This window comes from Rhinatrema bivittatum, chromosome 3 (genome assembly GCF_901001135.1).
Source record: "Rhinatrema bivittatum chromosome 3, aRhiBiv1.1, whole genome shotgun sequence".
NCBI lineage: Eukaryota > Metazoa > Chordata > Amphibia > Gymnophiona > Rhinatrematidae > Rhinatrema > Rhinatrema bivittatum.
In genome coordinates, this window is record NC_042617.1 from 288694809 (window position 1) to 288713197 (window position 18389).

The window sequence follows — 18389 nt, forward strand, 5'->3', positions numbered from 1 at the left end:
AATAATGTTCTTATCAGATTAGAATAATTAGATGGGCATGACAATTTAACGTGCTGCCAAAATGAAAGAGACTGATTAAAATAAATGAGTAGGAAAAGAAGGGGAAAAATTGCAAAATGGTAAAATGTCAGTGTCACCTTGTCGGCCCTTAGCCAGTGCAGTCCCGATCGGGGAAGCGTGCGACTCGCTGAGGCTGGAGGCCAAGCCCGCCTATTCAGGCTCGGCTCGCTCGGCCGGTTGCACTTTGCTCTTCCTTCCACCCCCCTTTCTCCCTCACTCTTCCCCGGACGCCCCTCCTCGCCCAGCCCAGCAGAGAGGCCCGCAGTTGATTGGTTAACCCCGCAAAGCGGTTACCCAACCAGGATACGGGTGCAGTCTGTCCAATGGCAGGCTGCTTTACAGCTCGGCTCGCGCAATTTCTTCGAGGCTACGTGAGCTGTCAGTGCGAGGCAGCGGCGGCACATCCTGCACCCACCCCGGTCTCTATGGCTCGGAAGCCCCTTCACGGAGTTCCAGCGTGCCGTAGGTAATCCTCGCCTTTCCTGCCACCCCTGTGAACGTCATTTTCGGGTTCTCTTGTTGCGGGGGGGGGCTGAAAGCCTCCCATATTCTGTAATGGAGGTTTCTGGGAGACGAGATGGGGAAATGGCTCAGGGCTCCCCAGCGACAAGCGTCAGAGACCCGGAACTTTTAGGACGCAGGAGGGGAAACTGGCTACTTTCTTTTTTTTTTTGCCCAGGAAGAGTCATCCTCTTCCCAGCTAATAAAGATGATTCGTACCGAGCACCGTTATCCTTAGCTTTCCCTGACTTAGAACACAAGAATAATTGCTAATGCACTTAACCTTCCACGGAAGGATGAGGTTGGGCGAGCTCTGCTGAGGGATCAACTCTTTAATTCCTGAGATTTACATGTCACGGGCGAATGCCTCAGACAGCATTGCTCTCTCTCTTTTTCTTCCTCCATAAAAGCAGCAGTGCTGGTTACACTCTTAATCATAGCATTTTTTTTTTTCAGCTGTATCTTGTTCCTCCTTGGATCTTATAAGCGGATTACATTCAAAGGGAAATTGGGTGCTCTTTTCTTTTTGTCGTAATATATTTTCTTTCTGTTAGCTTCGATTCATATGAACAGAAGCTTATTATTTCCTGTGCTACTGAATGTCTGTTTGTGATGGGAGTTGTTTGTATGTACTCCTTCCCCCGACTTACAACCTGGAAACGGTTAAACCTAGATTTACCAAACGTGGGGCCTCATTTGCTAAGCATTTTTCCCATAAACAGAATGGGAGAAAGCAAATCAGGCCTTTGGTGTGTAGGTAGGTCTTTGAACAGACACCTCATCCTGGAGTTTTAAAGTTGGGGGCGCGGGGTAGCAAAGTGGCAATTTTACCATAAATGCATTGGGCTTGAATAGAGGCTAACTAGAATGTTGTACTTTCTACTGGTTTTATTACACGGTTGGGAATGTGTGCTTCTTTTACTATAGCTACTTCTTATATTTTAAAAACCTTTCCTGCATCCACTTTTGAGCTGCTTGTGCTGTATTCTTGTTTTACATGAGGCTGTACTGAAGATCAGCACAGTAGCATCCCCAGTTTCCATGGATTGATAACTTTGAGAGTGGTTGCATAGGATGATTTTTAAAAAACGTTTTAAACTCTTAAATCCTATAAATAACATAAAAGTCAAAATGAAAAGGGATAATCCATCATAATTCCATTTGTTTTAACAGACCACTGAATTATCAAAGAGAAACTGGTCTGGTTGCTTTAAAGAAAGTTAAGAACTAAGGAATGCAGCCATGTTTATCTAAAGACCTTCCTCCTGATAAAAGAAAGACGGAAGCTGCAACTTTCTTGGAACTGAAATGCAGAAATGTCCATTTTCATTGTTTGCTGTGGCACCCATTGTTCATTCTTGGACTTATTTACTAACTTATTGTGTTAGTCAGCTGCCTCCTGACTCTGTCAGTCTGAGGTTGGCAAAGAGCCATTCACAACAATGATGATTTGGGAACTAAGGTTAGTGATCAGAGGCCATCATTCATGGTTGCCAGGGAATTTTTGCCCCAGTGTATTTTCCCTCTAGCTAACATTTTGATGGTAAATGAAGAAAGGCTAAACAGGTTAGGGCTCTGCAGCTTGGAGAACAGATGACCGAGAAGGAATGCGATAGACAGTTTTCTCAGTGGTGGGGGGTGGGCAGTGGAGTGCCTCAGGGATCTGTTGGGACCCGTGCTTTTCAATATATTTATAAATGATCTGGAAAGGAATATGATGAGTGAGGTAATCAAATTTGCAGATGATACAAAATTATTCAGAGTAGTTAAATCACAAGCGGAGTGTGATAACTTGCAGGAAGACCTTGTGAGACTGGAAAATTGGGCATCCAAAAATGGCAGATGAAATTTAATGTGGATAAGTGCAAGGTGATGCATATAGGGAAAAATAACCCATGCTGTAGTTACACGATATTGGGAGCTACCACCCAGGAAAGAGATCTAGGCATCATAGTGGATAATACATTGAAATCGTCAGTTCAGTGTGCTGCGGCAGTCAAAAAAGCAAACATAATGTTGGGAATTATTAGAAACTGAATGGTGAATAAAACGGAAAATGTCATAATGCCTCTGTATCGCTCCATGGTGAGACCACACCTTGAATACTGTGTATGATTCTGGTCGCCGCATCTCAAAAAAGATATAGTTGCGATGGAGAAGGTACAGAGAAGGGCGGCCAAAATAATAAAGGGGATGGAACAGCTAGCTCCCCTATGAGGAAAGACTAAAGAGTTAGGACTGTTCAGCTTGGAGAAGAGACAGCTGAGGGGGGATGTGATAGAGCTGTTTAAAATCATGAGAGGTCTAGAAGGACTAGGGGGCACTCCATGAAGTTAGCATGTAGCACATTTAAAACAATCAGAGAAGTTCTTTTTCACTCAACACACAATTGAACTCTGCAATTTGTTGCCAGGGGATGTGGTTAGTGCAGTTAGTGTTGCTGGGTTTAAAAAAGGTTGGGATATGTTCTTGGAGGAGAAGTCCATTACCTGCTATTAATCAAGTTGACTTGAAAAATAGCCACTACTATTACTAGCATCAGTAGCATGGGGTAGACTTACTTTTTGGGTACTTGCCAGGTTCTTATGGCCTGGATTGGCCACTGTTGGAGTCAGGATGCTGGGCTTGATGGACCCTTCATCTGACCCAGTATGGCATGTACTTAAGTTTATAAAATCATTATTCCTCTGCATTCAGGCAGGCCAGTCCACATAAGTGGATTATGCACTCTAACCAGCAGATGGAGACAAAAATACTGACTCACTGATGTCACTCTTTTATATAATACTGCACTGACATCAACCTGCCAGTATTCTCCATTTCCAGCAGATGGTGGTCGTGCTTCCCATGACTGAGAGTTAAGACCTGTTTAGGCCAAATGAACAGGAAAAATTTGGTGGGCAACTCCTGAGGTGATAGATGTTTTCTCCCTCCCTTAATTGAGCCTTAGTCTGAAGACTAAGCCACAGAGTTTGCAGCTCCTGAAGTGATAGGTCTGTGTTTCCTCCCTCAGTAGAGCACTGCCCGGGACCTGAGGACTGCCAGTGTGAGTACTTGGGGCCTCTCATGGCCCCCACCCACCCCTCCCTCTTTCTACTACCTCTTCATTGTGGATGGCTAAGAAAATAGGACAGTTATCACTTTTAGTGCTGGTTCTGTCTTCAGCTGGATCTGTTTTTTAAAAAAATGAAACAAAAAAAGAAAACAGAGGAAGCAGATTCATTTGGCGTGGGATCGTTGAGGACGAGTGCTGAAATCCTGGGAAGGTATCCACTGGGACACCTATTATGCCCGGAGACCATCCCAGAACTTTCTCTGGGGTCCATTATTGGCAGCTAGCGGCAGAAGATAGCCCACCTTCCAGACTTGTAGAAGAGGACCGGAAGGCTTATCTGCATACTGCTCCCAGCATCCCCCGGGAGAGGAGTCCAGAGGTCACCGCAAGCGATCCAGGGATTGAATTCCACAGCCCCATCTTCCAGATGGCCTGCACCCTTTGCAGTAGAAGAAGACCAGAAGCGCATGCCAAATCTCAAACCCTTCAATTAACTGAGTGAAGATCAATTTAATGGTGGTTGAAGAGGATTGGTAAGTATAGCTTTGGGAAATCTTTGGACTTATAAAAGTTTGGTGAAAGTTGAAATAGAGGGATATATTCTTTAGAGTTATGTGTGTCTGAGGTAATAAGCAAGCCAGAGATAGTTAATTTTAGTGTCTGTCTTTCCCACCCACTCAACCCTTGATTTTTAGGCAAGAAACACTTTCTCATTAAAAATCAATCAGGGTCTTATCTAAATCATACTATTGTACTAGCCCTTATTGAAAGTTTAATCATCCCCTTGTAGGACACTAGCTGATTAATTAGTAAATACTCCTGTAAATTTAAAGTACTCTAATTCCAACTCCTTTAGTATCCTAAACTTAACTAGAAACTCAATAAAACTAAGATGAAGGCAGCAGTCCAGCAGCTAGAGGGGGGCTTTCCAGTCTTTTGCATTGAGTATCACATGTATGATTTTTTTACCCGCCGGTGAGAGATCGTATGTGTGCACTCTGAGCAAAGAGCTCCTAGCTCTCAGGGAACGAGTCTGATCTCTGGAAGCTAGAGTAGCAGACTTGGAAGAGCTGAGGCAGACAGAGAGGTACATTGAAGACACCTTCAGGGACATAGTAGCCAAGTCCCAAATCCAGTCTGGCAGCCCCAGTGCTGCCTTGGATCAGAAAGGTCTCCCTGTAGGAGAACATCACCCTGGTGTAGCAGGAAGTGATCCTGTAGCAAGGACCTGCTCTCCAGGTGATGTATTGTCCTCATGCACTGAGGACAAGTCTCCCAGGGCTAATGCCCAGGAAGGAAGGGTTAGGCCGGCCATCATACTTGGAGATTCAATTATTAGATATGTAGATAGCAGGGTGACTGGTGGACGTGAGGACTGCCTGGTAACTTGCCTGCCTGGTGCGAAGGTGGCAGACCTCACGCATCACCTAGATGGGATTATAGACAGTGCTGAGGAGGAGCCGGCTGTCGTGGTACATGTGGCCACCAACGACATAGGAAAATGTGGGAGAGAGGTTCTGGAAGCCAAATTTAGGATTTTAGGTAGAAAACTGAAATCCAGAACCTCCAGGGTTGTGTTCTCTGAAATGCTTCCTGTTCCACGTGCAGGTCACCAGCGGCAGGCAGAACTCCAGAGTTTCAATGCCTGGATGAGACGATGGTGCAGGGAAGAGGGGTTCAGTTTTGTAAGGAACTGGGGAAACGTTTGGGGGAGACTTTTCCGAAAGGATGGGCTCCACCTTAACCAGAGTGAAACCAAGCTGCTGGCACTAAATTTTAAAAAGGAGATAGAGCAGCTTTTAAACTAGAACAAGGGAGAAAGCTGACAGTCACTCAGCAGTGCATTGTTTGGAGAAATGTATCCTTGAAGGATACTAATGAAACAGGAGAGTTAGGGTATCCCAACAGAGAGGTTTCAATAAAAGCAAACCTAATTCATGTGTCTATATGTAAAAAATCACCGAGGCTAATGATTTACAAATTATCCCTAACAACTGAAAAGCAGGTTGTTAATAGAAACAAAAAAGCACACTTTGAAATGTCTGTATGCCAATGCCAGAAGTCTAAGAAGTAAGATGGGAGAGTTAGAGTATATAGCAGCAAATGATGAGATTGACATAATTGGCATCACAGAGACTTTGGTGAAGGAGGATAACCAATGGGACAGTGCTATATCAGGGTACAAATTATATAGCAATGATTGGGAGGATCAACTTGGTGGGGGTGTGGCACTTTTATGTCTGGGAGGGTATAGAGTCCAACAGGATAAAGATGATACAAGAGACTAAATGCTCAGTAGAATTTGTATGGGTGGAAATCCCATGTGTGTTGGGTAAGAGTATAGTGATAGGAGTATACTACCGTCCACCTGCACAGAATGGTCAGACGGATGATGAAACGCTAAGAGAAATCAGGGAAGCTAACCAATTTGGCAGTGCAATAATAATGGGAGATTTCAATTACCCCAATATTGACTGGGTAAATGTAACATCAGGAATTGCTAGAGACATAAAGTTCCTGGATGTAATAAATGACTGCTTCATGAAGCAATTGGTTCAGGAACCAACAAGAGAGGGAACTATTTTAGATTTAATTCTTAGTGGATCACAGGATTTGGTGAGAGAGTTAACAGTGCTGGGGCCACTTGGCAATAGTGATCATAACATGATCAAATTTAAACTAATAACTGGAAGGGGGACAATAAGTAAATCTGCAGCTCTAACACTAAACTTTCAAAAGGGAAACTTTGATAAAATGAGGTAAATAGTTAGAAAAAAACTGAAAGGTGCAGTTGCAAAGGTTAAGTGTTCAACAGGCATGGACATTGTTTAAAAATACAATCCTAGAGGCGCAGTCCAGATGTATTCCACACATTAAGAAAGGTGGAAGAAAGGCAAAATGATTACAGTCATGGTTAAAAGGTGAGGTGAAAGAGGCTATTTTAGCCAAAAAAAATCCTTCAAAAATTGGCATCTGAAGAAAATAGGATAAAACATAAGCATTGTCAAGTAAAGTGTAAAACATTGATAAGACAGGCGAAGAGCGAATTTGAAATGAAGTTGGCCATAGAGGCAAATACTCATAATAAAACCTTTTTTAAATATATCCGAAGCAAGAAACCTGTAAGGGAGTCTGTTGGACCATTAGATGACCGAGGGGTTAAAGGGGCTCTTAGGGAAGATAAGGCCATTGCACAAAGACTAAATGAATTCTTTTCTTCTATGTTTACTAATGAGGATGTTTGGGAGATATCAGTTCCGGGGATGGTTTTCAAGGGTGATGAGTCAGGCGAACTGAACCAAATCACCATGAACCTGGAAGATGTAGTAGGCCAGATTGACAAACTAAAGCTTAGCAAATCACCTGAACCGGATGGTACGCATCCTAGGGTACTGAAGGAACTAAAAAATGAAATTTCTGATCTATTAGTTACAATTTGTAACCTATCATTAAAATCATCCATTGTACCTGAAGACTGGAGGGTGGCCAATGTAACCCCAATATTTAAAAAGGGCTCCAAGGGCGATCCGGGTAACTATAGACCAGTGAGCCTGACTTCAGTGCCAGAAAAAATAGTGGAAACTATTCTAAAGATCAAAATCGTAGAGAATAGAGAAAGAACATGGTTTAATGGAACACAGTCAACATGAATTTACCCGAGGGAAGTCTTGCCCAACAAATCTGCTTCATTTTTTTGAAGGGGTTAATAAACATGTGGATAAAGGTGAACTGGTAGATGTAGTGTATTTGGATTTTCAAAAGGCCTCATGAGAGGTTTGTAAGAAAACTAAAAAGTCATGGGATAGGAGGCGATGTCCTTTCGTGGATTACAAACTGGTTAAAAGACTGGAAACAGAGTAGGATTAATTGGTCAATTTTCTCAGTGGAAAAGGGTAAACAGTGGAGTGCCTCAGGGATCTGTGCTTTTCAATATACATGTAAATGATCTGGAAAGGAATACAACGTGTGAGGTTATCAAATTTGCAGACAATACAAAATTATTCAGAGTAGTTAAATCACAAGCGGATTGTGATACATTACAGGAGGACCTTGCAAGACTGGAAGACTGGGCATTCAGATGGCAAATGAAATTTAATGTGGACAAGTGTAAGGTGTTGCATATAGGGAAAAATAACCCTTGCTGTAGTTACACGATGTTAGGTTCCATATTAGGAGCTACTACCCAGGAAAAAGATCTAGGCATCATAGTGGAACGTGAACTTCTGAACACTCTGTTAAACATCGATACTTTGTAAACCGTTGTGATGGCGAAACCAAATGACGGTATATAAAACTCGATAGATAGATAAATAAATAATACTTTAAAATCAGCTGATGTGCTGCAGTAGTCAAAAAAGGAAACAGAATGTTGGGAATTATTAGGAAGGGAATGGTTAATAAAACTGAAAATGTTATTGCTCCATGGTGAGACCACACCTTGAATTCTGTGTACAATTCTGGTTGCCGCATCTCAAAGATATAGTTGCAATGGAGAAGGTACAGAGAAGGGCAACCAAAATGATAAAAGGGATGGAACAGCTCCCCTATGAGGAAAGGCTGAAGAGGTTAGGGCTGTTCAGCTTGGAGAAGAGATGGCTGAGGGGGGATATGATAGAGGTGTTTAAGATCATGAGAGGTCTTGAATGGGTAGATGTGGTAGGAGGACTAGGGGGCATTCCATGAAATTAGCAAGTAGCACATTTTAAGACTAATCAGAGACAATTCTTTTTCACTCAATGCACAATAAAGCTCTGGAATTTGTTGCCAGAGGATGTGGTTAGTGCAGTTAGTGTAGCTGGGTTCAAAAAAGGTTTGGATAAGTTCTTGGAGGAGAAGTCCATCAACAGCTATTAATCAAGTTTACTTAGGGAATAGCCACTGGTATTATTGGCATCGGTAGCATGGGATCTTCTAGGTGTTTGGATAATTGCCAGGTTCTTGTGGCCTGGTTTGGCCTCTGTTGGAAACAGGATGCTGGGCTTGATGGACCCTTGGTCTGACCCAGCATGGCAATTTCTTATGTTCTGGTGGCCCCAGACTAGCTGTGGTATCTAGACCTCCAGCATCTGATCGATGGCAGGCCACCATGGCTAGCATTTTGCAGGGACCTTCTGTGACAGGGGCCGGTTCTCCATGTAAATCCAGATTGGTTTTTGTCTTAGGGTTTGGCCCTTGAGAGAGTTAGACTGTTGAAGCGGGATTATTCTATGATGGTGGTGAGCATTATGTTGTGAGCTTGAATATTTTCTGGTTCGTCAGCGTATGTGTGTGCCTGGAGGTTTTCTGAGTATTGGTGCCTGGGGTGGCAGTGTGTCCCCGCTACATCAGCAACTCTTTTGGTTGTAGAATTTCTGCAGGAAGGTTCGTGTAAGGGGTTGCCCTTAGTACACTAAGGGGCAGATTTGAAAGCCCTACGCGCACCGAGCCTGTTCTGCCTAGGCCCGGCAACACGCTCAAGCCCCGGGACTCGCGTATGTCCCGGGGCTTGAAAAAAGGGGCGGGGGTGGTCCGGGGCGTGGCAAGAGGCCTCCATAGGGCCTCTAAGCCAGGGGATCGTGCGCAGGCCCTTGGCCGGTGCACGCAACCTACGCCTGCCCAGAGGCAGACACAATTGCCAAACAAAGGTGGGGGGGGGGGGGTCTGGTTAGGGAGGGGAAGGTGGGGGGGCGGAAGGAAAGTTCCCTCCGAGGCCACTCTGATTTCGGAGCGGCCTCAGAGCGAACAGGGAAAGCCATTGAGGCTCCCCTAGGGCTCGGCGCGTGCAAGGTACACAAGTGTGCACTCCCTTGCGTGCGCATGTTATAAAATCGGTCGTAGATTTGTGCACGCAGGATTGCGTGCACACGTCTACGCCCGCGCGTAGGTACTAAAATCTGGCCCTAAAGGTGTAGGTGGCATCTTTGGCCTGTTACAGGAAAGGCCAAAGATGCCTGTGTCCAGATTTCTAAGGGGTGTTGTGCAAATACGACCGCCATTACGAATACCTATACTACTTTGGGACCTAACTCTCATGCTGACTTTTTTGGCAGGTCTCACATTCTGTCCTTTTCAGCAGCCCCCTTTGTGTTTGCTAACCATGAACATGGTATTCTTAGTTGCTATATGTTCCGCGCAGCAGATTTCAGAATTGCTAGCTCTCTTGTCAAGAGCCGTTTTTAGAGATTATGCCAGATAGGGTGCAGATTAGGCTGGTACTGATGCTTCTTTCCCAAAATTATATCAGATTTTCATTTGAAATCAGTCTGTGTTATCACCGTTGTTGGATAGAGTGGCGAATGAGGACATAATTCAGAGGTTGCATCTTTTGGTTACAGAGACCTTTTGGAAACCAGATTGTTTCTTCTTACTTCTCGGAGGAGTAAAGAAGGAAGAAGCAAATTCTCATGCCATGGTGGCATTTTGGGTTAAGGGTGTAGTCACAGCCACCTACGTAGATACGGTATGGATAAGCCATTGCCCAGACAAATTAGGGCTGAGGCAGACAGTGTCTTGGGCGGAGTTAAGTTGCTATCTCTGTCAGAGATCTGTAGGTCAGCGATATGGCCTTCGTTGTATGCCTTCTCCAGGCACTGTTGTTTGGATGTTAGAGTTCAGGAAGACCTGTCTTTTTACCAGACTGGTATTACAAGGAGGTCAAGCAGCCTCCCGTCCAACAGGCAGATAGCTTTGGTACATCCCACTTGTGTGGACTGGCCTGCCTGAATGCAGAGGAAGGTGAAATTATTACTTACCTGATCATTTCCTTTCCTCTAGGATAGGCAGGACAATCCACAATCCCTCCATGGGCTGCCTTTTTTGCTCTCCCGCTTTGTCCAGAGGTAGAAATCCAGATCTGTGCGAATCCTGGCAAGTAAGGACCTTTTTTTTTTTTTTTTTTTTTTTTCCCCCCCTTACTATTGTTACTTCAGTTACTGAGTCCAATGCTTCTTGATTTCCTGGAAATGATTAAAACAAAATGGTATTCCTTGGGTTAAGGCAATGTTGTTGTAACAGTTAGTGTGTCATTCAGTTGTCCTCAGTTGGCTTTTCCAGGTACACTGGCAGGATGATTCTGGTTCACTATTATATAAGAGTGACATCAGCGAGTCAGTTTCTCAGTCTCCATCTGCTGGTTGGAGTGCATAACCCACTTGCGTGGACTGGCCTGCCTGTCCTTTAGGAAAGGAAATTATCAGATAAGTAATAAATAAATAGGGTGTTAAAATAGTAGTAGGACAAGGGGACAAGCCATAAAACTAACTGGGATCATATTTAAAACAATTTTAAGGAATTAATGTTTTTCAGTCAACACACAAACTGGAATTTGTTGCTAGAGAATGTTGTCAAGTAGTATAGTTGAGTCTGAAAAAGGTTTGGACACATTTCTGGAGGTTAGGTCCATTAACAAGTATTAGCCAGGTAGGCTTAGGGATCAGAATGGAGACTCAGATTAGCTACTGTCAAAAGATAGGATGCTGGGCTCAATGGACCATGGGTCTGACTCAGCATGGCACCACTTCTGTTTTTTTAATCCTTTGGTTTAACTAGCAAAAAAAAGGGAGGTGATGATGGCTCTATACAAATTGTTGGTGAGACCGCCTTGGAGAATCCACCAGTCCATTTGTTTATGGAGAGCTACAAACAGAACAAGGGCAGTCTGGAAGAGGGTTACCAAAATAATGTAGTCTGTAATCTCAAACCCAAGGTGGATTTTCATATGTACACATAAGAGGGTGAATATGATAAAGCCATTCAAATACCTCAAACTATAACGAAGAAGAAGCAAACAATTTTCTTTTGTAAATGACTATCTAGAGCAAGGGATCATAAGCTGAGGCAAGAGGTGGGTAGAATGATGCATAACATAAGGAAATCCTTCTTCATAGAACAAGTGGTGGATACGTGAAAAGCCTCCCAGCAGACGACATGTGGGCAAAAGCAGTAACGGAATTCAAAAAATCATGAATGGTATTCTAAATGATTCTTAATTATAGATGAATGTGGAGTCTGTGTTGCAGGGGGGAGGGTTTGTTTTGATACACCAATAGCTCCGCCACCTGAAGCCCTTGGGATTCCTGTCATGGTGTCCCCCCAGCTGCTGAGGAGCCTCAGAAAGTTGAGCAGAGCTTTAAAGTAGGAAAGTGAAGAATATCTTTAAACTGGTGACTGCAATAGTTGCTGATCAGCCCCTTCTGCATTTGGCTGTGAAAATTAATCTCTTCCCACCACTCTATTACCCAGGGATGGTGCAATCCACTGTGTAAACCGTGCACTTGCACAGGGCGGCGGCCTGAGGGCTGCAGCTGAAGTGAGTGAGCTGCTGGCACCACCAAGCAGTGAAGATGAGGAGCCGCAGGGCCGCGTGGCGAAGGTGAAGAGGAGCTGCAGGACCGCGGGCTTCCTAACCCACTAGGTAGCCAGAAGGGAGAAAAAAGCCACGAGGCATCTCCCAACTTGCTGCCGAAGTGGAGGGCCAGGAATACTGGGAGAGGCCTTGGTGTATGTATGAGTAGGAGGGAACCTGTGTGTATCTAAGCATGTATGTGTATACCTGAGCCGAAGCAGAGCGTGTGTGTGAGAAAAAGGGAGAGAAACATAGAAATGACGGCAGAAGAAGACCAAACAGCCCATCCAGTCTGCCCAGCAAGTTTTGCTCTCTTTTTTTTTTTCTCATACTTATCTGTTACTCTTGGCTCTTAGTAACCTTTTGATTCTATTTCCCTTCCACCCCCCCCACCATTAATGTAGAGAGCAGTGTTGGAACCTTCTCTAAGTGAAATATCTAGCTTAATTATTTAGGGGTAGTAACCGCCACAATAAGCAAGCTATACACATGCTTATTTGTTTACCCAGACTAACTAATTCAGACTTTGTTGGTTGTTGTCTGTATATAGATCTACTTTTCTTCATTCCCCCTGCCGTTGAAGCAGAGAGCTATGCTGGATATGCATTGAAAGTGAAGTACCAGGCTTATTTGGTTTGGGGTAGTAACCGCCGTAACAAGCAAGCTACTCCCCGCTTTTTTTGTGAATGCAAATCTTTTTCCACGTTTCCTCTTGCCGTTGAAGCTTAGAGCAATGTTGGAGTCGCATTAACCGTGTGTATATTTATTGAATAAGAGTATTATCTCCAGGCAGTAGCTGTCATTCCCGCGAGCCACCCACTCTTCATTCACGTGTTCTAGACTTTATGGATCCACAGTGAGAGGGAGCACTGAGACAGCTGCAAGCTCTAGGGATGATAGAATAAGAAGTCTAAATAATAAGTTCTTTTTGAGCAGTAAATTCTTCAGTTGATATCAGGAAAGGTTGAGGTATCGAAACATAGGGTATTCTCTTGTGTGAGTCTGAGCATGTATATGTGAGAGAGAAAGATCTTGAATGTGTGTATGTAGGAGGGAGTATATGTATGTTAGAGGCAGCATGCATGAGTATGAGGGAGAGAGCATATATATATGTGTGTGTATGTATAGCTAGATCTATGAAAGAGAGGAGAAAGTTTATGCATCCCTCTCTCATTAATCCACGACATTCTCAGTGACTGGAAATCAAAGGTTTCCGGGTATGGAGAGTGTGAATTATTTTATCCTTATTAGTTTTAATTTTTGGATGCTGTTTGATGTGTCTGCTGTTTTGAAATATTTATTGGTGTTTTGAGAAATTTAAAACAAATTGTTTATGAATTTTTAATTCTTGGATCTTCCATTCACCAGTTGTGAAATATTCTTATTAGTATGTTTATACTATTATAATTAATGTATTATTATATTTCTTGATTTTTATTGTTTTTAATGTCTGAGATTGGTGATGGTTTCAGTTTTTCCATTGTTGCACTACATAGAGTTTGACTTGTTGCTGTTTTCCTTTTCAGTTTTTGCCTGCATGTTTCTATTTATATTTTATGGTTTCTTTTTCCTGTGTTTGGTGAGGGTCTGCCTGAGTTCTGCATGTATGACTGAGGAGAGTATTCTGCTAGCGTGTAGGGATCTATAGCAGCTTGCTTTGTTCTGATTTCCTAATATGAGGTATATTGGTGTTTTAGGGCCTGATGTAATATTTGCAGTACTGCCTTTTCATAGGTAGGATTGTTACATTTTTAAGTGCTGGCAGTTGGTGCTCTTTGGTGCGGGAGGATTATTATATTTTAATTTGTAATTTACTCATGGCTTTCTGAGAGTCAAGCTCACACCTAACATGCATTACAGTAGCCCTAATGCCATATGGATTCCAAGTGTCTCTCTTTTGTAGGCTTTTCTGGTTGGCACCCAAGAAGTGTGTGCCTCAGAAGACTGCGCTTTGAATATTCATGTAAATCTGTTATTGTACAGGCATTGTTTTTCACTGTGTACATGGAGAAAGCAGGAGATGGGGGTGCAAGGGTATAAGACTTGCCTAGGCCACCTAATACTCTTGTACCAGCAATGGGTTTGGGGGGGAGGGGGTGAAGACCCAGAGGGTAGAAGGGTAACAGTTATTAAAGTTTAGGTCACTGGAAAAGGAGCTGGGCTGTTTTTGGCAGGCCCAAAACAGAGACTGAATGAAGGGGGGAAGGGGGAGCAATAATTGTTCACACAAGGCAGCAAAAAAAGCGAGTACCCTGCTACTACCCAGCTCTGTTGCTATGGAATCTTTCAGATGTGCCGGCGTCAGCATGGGCCAACCCAGAGTGATTATTAGCAAGCAGAATTTTCTAATCATTCAGCATTCCCTGCATATGCATTCTGCCCAGGGAGACTGTTTTCTAAACAGAAAGCTAAAGCCACTAGCTTCTGAAATGTTTTTTGGTTTCCTAACAAGAGTCGGTACAAAATATTTTATTCTTAATGTTGACTTGTGGATGCATGTGAGGATTTCTAAACCCAAATACATGCATTTTTCTTAGAATTTAAATATATAACCACAAACGACTTTCTGAAACAGGGAGGGTGTTTGTCATGAAAAGTAGGCAAAGTGTACACCTGAGTAATTACAGGCAGGAGTGGCTGAATAGGTCATAATAGCAGGTGTGTACCGTCTATGGGAGGGTGTTGCAGGATGTAGTTGTGTAATGGGATGGACACTGGGGTGTAATCAAGTTTCTTTCAGGGGTGGGGGAGTGGCTGGGAGGAACTCTGAACATGAATTGGCATCCTCAGGACCAGCCCTCGCTGGTGCATTCCACAGAGCGGCACCTACATCTGATCAAGGGAGTTTGTCTGTCTGTCTCCCAGTGTCTTCAAATCTAAGCCGCTCAGAAGGGCTGCTAAACTCAAACACAGCCTGGGGAGAAAATAAGTTTAAAGGGAAAAATGTATAATAGTCTTAATTTGAGGATTAGCACACAGCTGAAGAATATTTGTTCCTTGTATGTGTCAGAGAAAAGTAGGTCAAACACATGCACATTCTTCACCACTTAAATGCTGTGCAAATAGCCTGCCAGGCAGTTTTTGCTTGCACAATTTCAAAACCGCCCATCTTTAGCACAAAGATTGTATCTGCTGCAAATTCAGAAAGATCCCAGACTGTGCTAGCAAAAGCTTGCTGCTGGACTATGTTTTCAGTTTAGCTCTTGGGGATAGGGGCAGGGGACGGCAAACAATTCCAAAGTCTTTTGCTGTGTTTTTTCCCTTTGGAAATTTTCCTTACCAGAACGTTCAGGAAATGTACGCCTCCGGCTTATAGGTCGTTTTCAAATCCCAAAAATTGGGAAATGAACTTGGATCATTAATTTATTTTATTCTCTTCTGTAGAATAAGTTCCCTGTAAAGTGCCCTATGCTTTACTTTATTTTAAGCATATCCAGATAACACAGCTGGTCGGTCTAGACACTTTACTTTTGGAATGAGAAGGAACTTCAGATGTATGTGACAGAAACAAAGAACAGCCATTTTCACAAGATAATGTACACAGCACAAGAGAGGAAAGGGGGGAAAAAGGGGGAGCTCAAGTTTACTTGAAAAATCTGATTGTGTTCTTGTTGTTTCTATATTAGCCATGGAAGGACTAAAAAGAGGCGCAGTACTTGAAATAATTTACCATAAACTCTATACCAGCACCCACAGAAAGGTAATATATCAGACACTGGAGAAACACCCACTCAGCATTAACCCCATGGTCCCATGGGGTTCTGCCCGGGTCTGCCTCCACTTGTGCATGTACTCCTAAACTGGCAGCTTCCCGCCCACCAGCTGGGTCCTGCTTGCCTCTGGGCAAGTATCCCACTCTAGAAATGTACCCACAGACCAAATACAGAAAACTCAAACATAATCTGAGGAGAAAACAAAGTTTGAAGTGAAAAATGTATAATAGCTTAATTTGAGGAACATTAATCAGTCCAGGACAGGCAGAGCTAACAAACTCAGTTTATTAACAAAAAGTGTGAACAGTGAATGGAAAGAGGTAAAATTAGGTAACTTGTTTCATCCTTAACACTTGTCACTACTTATCCATTAGAACATAAGAAATTGCCATACTGGGTCAGACCAAGGGTCCATCAAGCCCAGCATCCTGTTTTCAACAGTGGCCAATCCAGGCTACAAGAGCCTGGCAAGTACCCAAAAACTAAAGATCTCATGCTACTGATGCCAGTAATAGCAGAGGCCATTCCCTAAGTCAACTTGATTAATAGCAGTTAATGGACTTCTCCAAGAACTTATCCAAACCTTTTTTAAACCCAACTGTACTAACCACATCCTCTGGCAACAAATTCCAAAGCTTAATTGTGCATTGAGTGAAAGAATTTTCTCCGATTAGTCTTAAATGTGCTACTTGCTAACTTCATGGAGTGCCCCCTAGTCCTTCTATTATCCAAAAGTGTAAATAACTGATTTACATCTACCCGTTCTTTAAAATCATGAGAGATCTAGATCTTTATCAAATCCCCTCTCAGCTGTCTCTTCTCCAAGCTGAACTACCCTAACCTCTTTAGCCCTTCCTCATAGGGGAGCTGTTCCATCCCCTTTATCATTTTGGTCGCCTTTCTCTGTACATTCTCCAGTGGAACTTTTTTTTTTTTTTTGAGATGCACAGTACTCAAGGTGTGGTCTCACCATGGAGCTTCAGGAAATGTGCTGTCAATCAGAATTGGAGTAGGCTCTCAGAGAATTTCTAGCATGTTCAGGGCTAGTTCTCTGTCTCGAAAGCCAAACAATGTGCAAAGAACTAACAATAAGTCTATGACCAATGCCTTTCTGACCAGTAATGGTTTTTTGGCCAATGGCACTGCAGAATGTTAGTCTTTACAGCTTCCTCTGGGATGCTGGGATATGCATTGTGTCCAAGCCTCATTCTTGAGTCAAGCCAGCATCCCAGGCTTCTGTTTAAATTACAGTGCAAAGGTCAAATATCATCTGCAGGCCACCACAGGGGAAATCAGCTATCTCGGGGGTTTGTGTGCACTGTGATTTCTTGTTTTGTCTTAGACCTTGTGAATTTCCCCAATCTCAATACATTCCAGTTAGGTTTAAAGTTATTCAGCTATAGTCAAGATTTCCGTCAATAAGCAGGCTGAATTAGCCATGCTCCATAGGTGATATCTTCAGGTGGCATGCTGCAGAGTTGTCTCTCAAGACAGTTAAAGTTTTTGGTGTACTTAGCAATCGCAGGTCTTCCCGCACAAATGACCATCCCAGAACTCTCTTCAGTCTTTTTTTTTTTTTTCATCCACACTGTTCAGCATATGAAGTGTTTGACACCACGGTGTAATAGTAGGTTCTTTGGGAATGTGGTATTTGCTTTGTAGTCTGTATTATGCAAACAAACTAGGAGAATAACAACACTCACTATCTTTTTTTCTGTATAATATAATAAATGTACACAATAGGTGCTTTTGTGAACACTTGAGACAAATAACAAAACAGAATATATATATACACACACACAATATATCAGCACAATAAGCAAGAGCAATTTCCCTAAGTAATAGGATATAATTATATACAAAAGCCTAGCAGAAACTGTCATCTTTTCCTGGTAAAGATTCTCTGGTCTTCCCAAATGTTGAGTCAGCTAAGCAAGTTCTCGGTTGGAGACAGGTCAGTACTGGAGGTCCCTATCGGTGTGAGATGTGTCATGCTAAATATTCAATGTCAGCTCTCTCAGCAAGGAATCTGTCTGGCATAGGGTGTGCTCTGGTTATATGCCCTTTTTTGCTACATATGCTCAGACGTTATCTCTTTCACTTTCCTGAAATATTGCCAAGCTACTGCTGATAAAAACCTACGGCATATGTTCTCTAAGATGGTGGACTTCTTTGTCCTTGTCTACTGCTTCACCATATAGTGACCACTAGTTTTGTACCTTCCCTAAGTCTAACACATTCTGTCCTGGGCAGCTGCCAGATGCTTCAGCTCCCAGCCTCTGCCGAAACAACTTATGCTGCGATAAAGTAACTCTAAATATGCTAGCTGGCTTCAAGCAAGTAGTGATCTTAATATTATAATTAAGTGCTTAGAAACTATCTGCATCATTACCTTGAAGCTTAGGGAGAGGAAAGGCTGGGGGAAATGTGTAAGATGTGCCAGACTGGGGGTAAAAAGGGAGGGTGAAGCTGTGGGTGCATGCTGACCTTGTACAGGGGGGAAAAAGTGGGGGCTATGAAGCAAGAACTGTTTCTTAAAACTGCATACAATCACTATAACTATATGACAGTATTTTTCTTTCATAAAGGACAAAATTGCACACAAAATTACACACTAATACACAAGACTAGGACCTCTGCAGCGTCAGTCTATGCTAGATGGAAGACTTGGTTGAAAGCAAGCAATATCAGGGGAGATGTTCACGAAAAGCCCATAGATTTTCCATGCTTGAGTGAT

At 43.0% G+C, this 18389-nt stretch overlaps 1 protein-coding gene across 2 annotated transcripts in view; it reads left to right on the forward strand.

The window, feature by feature from the left end:
* Nucleotides 1-290: 290 nt before the first annotated feature.
* The window catches only part of LOC115087555 (glycoprotein-N-acetylgalactosamine 3-beta-galactosyltransferase 1-B-like), a 36473-nt gene continuing 18374 nt past the window's right edge, over nucleotides 291-18389 (forward strand). Inside the window, exon 1 of one of the 2 annotated variants that reach the window (XM_029594913.1) lies at nucleotides 291-522. The gene's annotated coding sequence lies outside the window, so the exon portion shown is untranslated. Of the gene's footprint in view, nucleotides 527-18389 lie in introns of both variants that reach the window. The other variant, XM_029594912.1, reaches the window with a different exon arrangement.